The sequence below is a fragment of the Oncorhynchus clarkii genome, chromosome 25 (assembly GCF_045791955.1).
Source record: "Oncorhynchus clarkii lewisi isolate Uvic-CL-2024 chromosome 25, UVic_Ocla_1.0, whole genome shotgun sequence".
NCBI lineage: Eukaryota > Metazoa > Chordata > Actinopteri > Salmoniformes > Salmonidae > Oncorhynchus > Oncorhynchus clarkii.
The window spans coordinates 20352088-20360958 of NC_092171.1; positions in this window are offsets into that span (position 1 = coordinate 20352088).

Here is an 8871-nt window from a genome sequence, read left to right on the forward strand (position 1 = left end):
CACACATTTTGCTTCATATGGTTGTGCGTATATGAGTCAGGTAGATTATATCATGGAAACCATGGGTATGCATTTACATAATAGGGAAGATACCTTCTACCCTCATGACCACCTCTGGCCACTCCTGTTCAGACTGCCATATTCTTTCTTCATAGCAATAATAATTTTTATCTGTAGTTTTCCAAATATCATCCCTTCATTACCTAAACAGCACCCTGGACAGAATATACTCCCAGAATCTGCCAGAACACGATTATGGAAAAATGTAACTCAAAGATCTTTAGTGCATCTTTAGTATTCACACATTCAAAATCAGAAACATAAATTATATATTGGTGCCAAATGTGTCTGCATTTCACCGTGGGGGTGTAGCAAATTTAAGTGATTCGCTTTCTTTTTACATTTTCTGAAAGTACAGACTCTGCGCTTCAAAATGGTGTATCGTACACTTTAGTTGGAGGCTTCTTTGAAAGTTGCTAAATTAATAATTCCTTTTAGGAGAAAGGGGCATTTAAAAAGTGTTACACACTTGCTCCACGTTAATCCTTGGGAAACATGTATTTACAAAAGGAATACTTTCACCAAACTGACAACATGGATTATCTGGACTGAACATTATCTCACCAAGTTCTGCCATTAGGCAAAACATTAACAGTGTCGGTGACTTGGAAGGAAGGGAACAAATAAATGATGTCCTAAAATCATCCAATGCAATCACATTTACAATATCACAAATATCAGCACCATCAACCATGACTGGGGACTTTGTGTGTGTTTTCACAGGCGTTTTGCATAAAAGGAAAGAAAAATAAGTACAACCTGTGAAAATGAAGGGTCCAAGTGGTCATCTCCTACAACAACAGTGTCCTTGGGCTGTGTTTGTTCAGAGGACAGACTCAAACACTCAGTACAGAGCTATGCCTCTGCTGGCTCACCATCTTGTCCAGTGATATATGCCTGTTTTTAAAGGTGCACTGCCTGATAGGAGCTAATTAGCTCCCTCAGTATGTTTGCAGTATAAATATATGCTGACAGGACAAGCAAACGTGGTGAGAGTGACTGTGCTCTAAAGGCAGATGAATCTTTATGCTGTCCTTCGTCCCCTGAAACAACCCTGGGTCCTGCAGTGCTTTCGCTCAATACATAGTGCTGGAGGTTCAATGTTATTCTTGTGCTCTCTTGTCCAATGTCAAACATTCTGACGCCTGTCCGTGTATTTAGACAAGAGAAAGTCTAATTCCTGCTCTGATCATACATTTGGTATGAGTAAAATGGAACTGGGGTTTATTTTCAAGAACTTCAAATAATGAATAGAAGTCAAGGACTGTCTGTAATGACAAAACATATTTTAAGCCAAGTTCACAGTTCAAGTAATAAACCTTAACATGTTAAATGTGGGTGATAAGCCTGTAAAACTGCCACAAACGGAGTAGTCAATGGAAACTGAGCTGCTTCCTCCACAGTATGTGGATAAGTGACAGATAATCTAGGAGACCATTAAGAGCAGAAAGGTTATTAATTATTCCCAATCTCAAAGATTAATTAAAGAAGATGTAACAAGTCCATGATTATTTTGTCAAGGAATTTGGGATAAGTGATATAAAAAAAATCCTAACTAAAACTCCATAGTAATAGGCCTTGTGGGGAGTGCTCCAGTAGAAGGTAGTGCAGAAGATTGTCAGGTCAATGTGTAGTTAATGAGTCCCCTGCACACTCTGTAGTGGCTATTGATGTTCTGAAGACCAAATGGGTGGCTTGCAGGAACTGGGGTGCCGAAGTAAGAACATTTCCTCCTCGTTGTTGACCCCTCATTTTCCCAGATTGCAGAGAAAAAGGTAAACAGATTAACAACATTAATGACGTCCATTCATCATTGTTAGGGCAGCTCTGGTTTCCTCCATGGTGGGCCCTTTAGGGAGGAGGTGGCCAGGGAACCCCTCCTGCCATTTCAGAGGACTGATTGAGAGTACAGAGATCTCCTCAGCTCCTGAGATATAGGATCAACCATGGGTAAAGTCATTGCAGTAACTCCTATGTTACATTGTGGTCTTTGTTGATGATATGGCCCGTCGACAACAAAAGGCTGCGGAATCCCTTATTATAGTATGGCGCACTGAAGTTCTTTTTGGGTAAATGTGTTCTTCAGTTCCAAAAACAGTATGATCTATAAAGAGAAGCAAAACTAAGGGAATGGCTACTCAAGAGGACTCTCTGATGATTCAGAGTTGTATCATATCGGTGAGGCCTGACCGGGCCAACACTCAACCACCTGGCCAGCAACTCAACAGGATATTACATCATCCTATCACCAGACCCTGTCTTCCTGCCATTAATTGGCCCAGACACTCTTGACATGTTTTGTCCCCCACACACTGTTGAAAAACCATGATATAGTGACAGGGGGGTAAATGCACCAGCCCTGAGTAAAAATCTGCTTATTGTTGCTTAAGGTGATTACCATTATTTCATTTGAACCACTTCAAATCCTGTTTACACTTCCACGTCACATCTTCAAGGTTGTCAGGTGTCATCCTGTTTTCATGCATGGTCTATTCTGTCCGAGTATTGTTTCCTTCATAAGGATGTCCAGCACAACACTTGTTGTAGGAAGTTATTTTTAGTCATAAGGTGTTAAACAGCGTTAACTAAATAGAAAAATCAAAACAGGGTTTTCCCTGATTTGAGCTTTAACTTGAGGATTGTGTAACATGATGCAGCTGTGACTTGGACAACACAGCTCCAATCATCCACAGTGAACACAAGCCAAGAGGGAAGATGTTCAGTATTCTGGAAACATCCATAGAAATATTGGCTCTGTTCTTCAGTCTTCATCTGAGAAGCAATTCTAGGGACCTGCAGCTGTGCAATGTCTGTGCTGAACTACCAGTACTGGTGCGATACACTGGCAAGATTCACCAAATTCTCTATGTGCAGCATACCACCCTGCATCCCACTGTTGGCTTGCTTCTGAAGCTAAGCAGGGTTGGTCCTGGTCCATTGCCTAGATGGGAGACCAGATGCTGCTGGAAGTGGTGTTGGATGGCCAGTAGGTGGCACTCTTTCCTCTGATCTAAAAAAATATATCCCCAGGGTAGTGATTGGGGACATTGCCCTGTGTAGGGTGCAGTCTTTTGGATGGGATTTTAAATGGGTGTCTGATTCTTTGTGGTCACTAAAGATCCCATGGCACTTATTGTAAGAGTAGGGGTGTTAACCACGGTGTCCTGGCTAAATTCACAATCTGGCACTCAAACCATCACAGTCACCTAATCATCCCGAGCGTACAATTGGCTCATTCAGCCCTCCTCTCCCCTGTAACTATTCCCCAGGTTATTGCTGTAAATGAGAATGTGTTCTCAGTCAACTTACCTGGTAAAATAAGGGTTAAAAAATACAATCTATGAGCAGTTCAGTTCCTCTGATAGCCCTCTCCACTCAAGTGAGCCCTCCTGTCTTTGTGAGGCTGTTCTCTCTAGCTGAGCCTGATGAGGACCTGCAGCAGAGCAGAGGAACTCTCAGAGGGAATCCCAAGTGTTTTTCTAAGATAGAGTTTCATGACTTGCACCAGCCAGCCACGGTGAAGGACGCAGCATGCGGTTGGTCAGCCAGAGGAGGAAAAACCGCTTTCAGAGTGAGTTATCATGGCTCGTGTTGATGCGACTGGTAAAAGCCGTTAGATTTATAAATGAGGAGCCAGTGGTGGATAGTTGCCGAAGCAATCCTAGTCTCCCACAGTCAAAGAGCAGGTTATAATTCATCACGGCCATGATGATATGCTAAACTCCATTAAGAGGTAACACATGTCCAGAACAGACAGGAGTCCATGTGGAGAAGGGGAACATGTTTAACTTCCAGCTGGGCTGGGGCCGCTGCCGAGTAAATTAGATGTTCTAAACATCATTCTTCTGCTATAACAACCTTATCAAAACATGTAATAAAACACCAGGTGCTAAGTATATAAACATTGTATACACAGTGTTTTTTTGTACAACAGCAGGTGTACTGAGGAATATAGAATAAAGCTGTAGATTGCTTTATAAACATGATTCTTCATCAGCTCTATAACTTGAACGGAGGTCATTTTTGGAGGGCAGTATGAATGTGTTGACATACGATAAGGATATGAGGAAGTAAACGTTTTGATACTGTTGATTATACTGGGATTGATTGTCAAAGAGATTAGATTTATTTCTGAATGTGAGAGACACTTAAAAAAAAACATGGAATTAATCAAAGAGCAGTTCGATTCAGTAGACGGCAGTCCCACTAGAGCACTGCTGTTTATTTTTCTTGGGGAGAAAGTGTTTTTTTTTTACGCTCAAATGAGTTTATCCTCTGGGGTTAAATGGAAGAGTTTCCTCAGAAACACACACATCTACCATTAAATAAACCTGAATAAATTAAAGGGGTAATCTACAGTTGCTACATCCATTTCTGTACTTATTGATTCTTGAAAAATATAACCTAGAAATTGCTCATGAGCTATAGTTCAACTGTTGTATCCCAGCAGAACTCAAAATGCAAGCTTGCTTTACTTTAAAAAATAAATTTGAAAATAACTCTATAGCCTAAAGACATTGTTAAAAAAAATATACACTACCATTCAAAACTTTGGGGATACTTAGAAATGCCCTTGTTTTTGAAAGAAAATCACATTTCTTGTCTATTAAAATAACATCAAATTAATCAGAAATACAGTGTAGACATATATATATATATATATATATATATATATATATATATATACACACACAGTGGGGAGACCAAGTATTTGATACACTGCTGATTTAGCAGCTTTTCCTACTTACAAAGCATGTAGAGTGTCATTTTTATCATAGGTACACTTCAACTGTGAGAGACGGAATCTAAAACAAAAATCCAGAAAATCACATTGTATGATTTTTAAGTAATTAATTAGCATTTTATTGCATGACATAAGTATTTGATAACCTACCAACCAGTAAGAATTCCGGCTCTCACAGACCTGTTAGATTTTCTTTAAGAATCCCTCCTGTTCTCCACTCATTACCTGTATTAACTGCACCTGTTTGAACTCATTACCTGTATAAAAGACAACTGTCCACACACTCAATCAAACAGACTCCAACCTCTCCACAATGGCCAAGACCAGCAAGCTGTGTAAGGACATCAGGGGTAAAATTGTAGACCTGCACAAGGCTGGGATACAGGACAATAGGCAAGCAGCTTGGTGAGAAGGCAACAACTGTTGGCGCAATTATTAGAAAATGGAAGAAGTTCAAGATGACGGTCGATCACCTGTATGGAGGAGTGGGCCAAAATCCCTGCTGCTGTGTATGCAAACCTGGTCAAGAACTACAGGAAACGTATGATCTCTGTAATTGCAAACAATGGTTTCTGTACCAAATATTAAGTTCTGCTTTTCTGATGTATCAAATACTTATGTCATGCAATAAAATGCAAATGAATTACTTAAAAATTATACAATGTGATTTTCTGGATTTTTGTTTTAGATTCCGTCTCTCACAGTTGAAGTGTACCTATGATAAAAATTACAGACCTCTACATGCTTTGTAAGTAGGAAAACCTGCAAAATCGACAGTGTATCAAATACTTGTTCTCCCCACTGTATATATATATCATGCATGGTCAGTTCTTGCATCTGAAACTAGAACGCGTCACAATCTCTGACTAATGATGCTGATGTCTGTTCGTGGTTACAACATGTTCAACTGACCCTGTTCTAACTCCCTATTTTCATAAAACAGATCGCTGCACCAATAGCAGTGATCGTGACCTTAAAGATCATCATCACGGTAAGTGGTAAAGGTCAGATGACTTGGGGCTTAATCAGTGAACATTTCAAGTGCTTACAGTATCATCATGAATACCAATGGAGGCCTCATACCCTGTCTCTAACGAAGGGGTGTCCCTAATTCACACATTAACACTCTGTGTGTTTATTGATGACAAACTCTGAGGGGAGAAGTGCTGAAATGAGAGATGGACTATCCAACAGGAGCCTGAGGAGAGAGAGAGAGAGAGAGAGAGAGAGAGAGAGAGAGAGAGAGAGAGAGAAGAAAGTAGGACATGGCCTGAGCAAGTGTGAGGTGAAATCCATCTCTGAACCAGTGTTTACACAAACTGAAGCCAAGAAAAATTGTGCCTTAACAGTTATTTATGTGTAGAGAAATACATTCCCTCAAATAGCTATAGCTTGTAGAACACAGCACATCGGTTAAGGGAAGGGGAGCAGGGAGAGGGTGGACAGGGGTCAAAGCTGGGGAAGGTTAATAACTTAGAATGATAAACTATACAACCAGGCTGATGGGAATTTGGTAGTAGTGCCATCTATTATCAGGACTCAATTCACGTCCGCTTGCTGCTCCACGGCTACTGTGCACTTGCTAGACAGTGGTTTTCATTACTCCTGACCATGTCTGTTTGTTGTTGTATGCCTGGTTGTAAGCGTCTGGTCGTGGAGCATGGAGCATGGCTGCCAGGCAGATAGTAGAGAAAAGCAGTCCCAGATGGCTGTGTGCCTGGAAGGGACAGCTAAATGAGACCACCAGGGTGGATAAACAACAGGACAGCGACACAAGGCCGTTGAACCGATGGAATGCACATGGCAGTATATGAACCATGCTAAAGCAAATGCTAAGGGTAAAGATGGCAAATATTTGTGACTGCATGTCACACCCTGATCTGTTTCACCTGTCCCTGTGATTGTCTCCACCCCTCCAGGTGTTGCTTATTTCCCCCAGTGTATTTATCCCTGTGTTTCCTGTCTCTCTGTGCCAGTTCATCTGGTATGTTTAGTCAAGTCAACCAGCGTGGTTTTCCCCGTACTCCTTTTCTATTGTCTTTTGCTAGTCTTCCTGGTTTTGACCACTGCCTGACTCTGGACTACTTTCCTGCCTGCCTGATCATCCTGCCTGCCCTGACCTTCAATCTGCCTGCCCTTCGGTACCTATTGGACTCTGAACTGGTTTTGACCTTTTGACTGTACACAACCATTCTCTTGCCTACCCCTTTTTGGATTAATAAACATTGTAAGACTCCAACCATCTGCCTGAGGAAGGCTGGGCTTGTGAGAAAGGAGGGGCCTGTCCTGAGGTTCTCAGTGCCTCTCTACTGGCCCAGCCTGGACTCCTCTCTGACCCTCTGTCTCTGTCTGACTCAGCTAAACAGGAAACACATAACACACATATTCATTATTAGAAATGAATCACATGTGAGTAAAATCACCCATGAAATTCAATATAAATCCAACATGAAATAGAATCTAATTATTCAGAAATCAAAACGATGCATGTTTCAAGGTGTGTTTGCCAAGAACGATCAAAAACCTGTCTGTTCTACATTGGTGCGTCAATGAAGTAATTTGATTAAAGTGATTTGCAGGCTGTAGGGAACAGAAGCTGATCAAAGTCACCAGGTCCAGGATATCACCCCCAACGCGCTATCAAACCCCTTCAGTTCCCTTATTACGTTTTCAGAGATTTTAGTAATCCGCAGAGCTGAGGGATCTGATGCTGAACCGGTCTCTTTTCCCGCAGCCAACTGTGAGGTTGCTGTATCGTCAGCCTGCTGTTATGTAGGCCTACAACTGGGCGGCCATCTTATCTGTATAACCAGAACATCCCAGTAATCTCATGTGTTATCAGAGATCATGAACTCCTTCGGACAGTGCAAGTCTGGGAGAGAAACAGAGAATCACAAGCACTAGCAGTGGTGAGTGTTGAAATTGTATCACTCTTCTGTGCAACCTGAGCTGTCACTATGCTAAGAGAGAGCTTGTGGTTGAAAGAAGCTAAGAAGGAGCTGTGTTTGACACTCCCTGCAGAGAGAGAGAGCGACAGGGCAACACTTGGGGCATGAGTGTGTGTTTTGGGGGCAGTCAGAGTTTTGTTGGGGGGGGGTAATCTGGGGACCACAAGGGGAGTGGGCGGCATTGAAGGGATGCAGGCTACAGCCCCCCACATCCCGCTGCCTCTGACTCTTCCGCAAGGAGTGTGTGAGAGAGTGAAAATAAGCAGTGCTAATCAGGGGAAAATAAACAGAGCAGCACCCCAGAGCGTCATGGTAACAGGAGAGGGCTGTGGCCAAGTCAGGCAGAGTCAATGTGTCACACATGTTGAACACTACATGTGGCCACCTACCATACCACACAATCAGCCCATTTATTAATCAATTCACTGACCTGGATTGTATCCAGGGATGCGTAGAGGAAGAGAATGCAAATAACTGCACAATTCACAGTGCAAAGACATGATAGAAGACCAATTCAATAATTAATGGTGTGAAATCTCTAAATCAAGCCACAAAACTGGTTTAGGAGTTGGAGTTAGGGTGTGAATAGCATAATAAGGCTTAAGTATGTCTGGCAATGTTAAATTCAGGCAGCAGACAAAGCAATAAAGAGTATGCATCATGTTGCCATGGTGCCTGCTGTCACCAATATCCAACTCACAATAAGAGCTCACAATCAGCCAAGACCTCTACACATTATTCCTTTGTGTCATTGTCTCGCCCATACAGTATCTATCCCAGGGAGTGTGTCACTACAGTTCTGGCTAGGGTTCCGTTCATCCTGGCGGAGGGGGTCACAGTGGAACTGGGCCAACAAGGCCAGAGGGAGCTCGCTTACGATGTCGGAGCCTCCGAGGAGCCAGGCTGCTATATCTGAGGGACTCCAGCCAAATCTCCAGGATCAGGGGAATTTTCCCATCGAGATGAGAAACAGATGTGTGTGTGTCTCTCTCTCCCTCTCTCTCCTCACAGCCGGACCTACTCTATCCTCCTCTTCCATCCCCCCTCCATCCCCCTCTGTCCCCCTTCGTCCCTCCAGGCCCCAGGAGGGACATGGGAGGAACATGAGCACCATGGGAA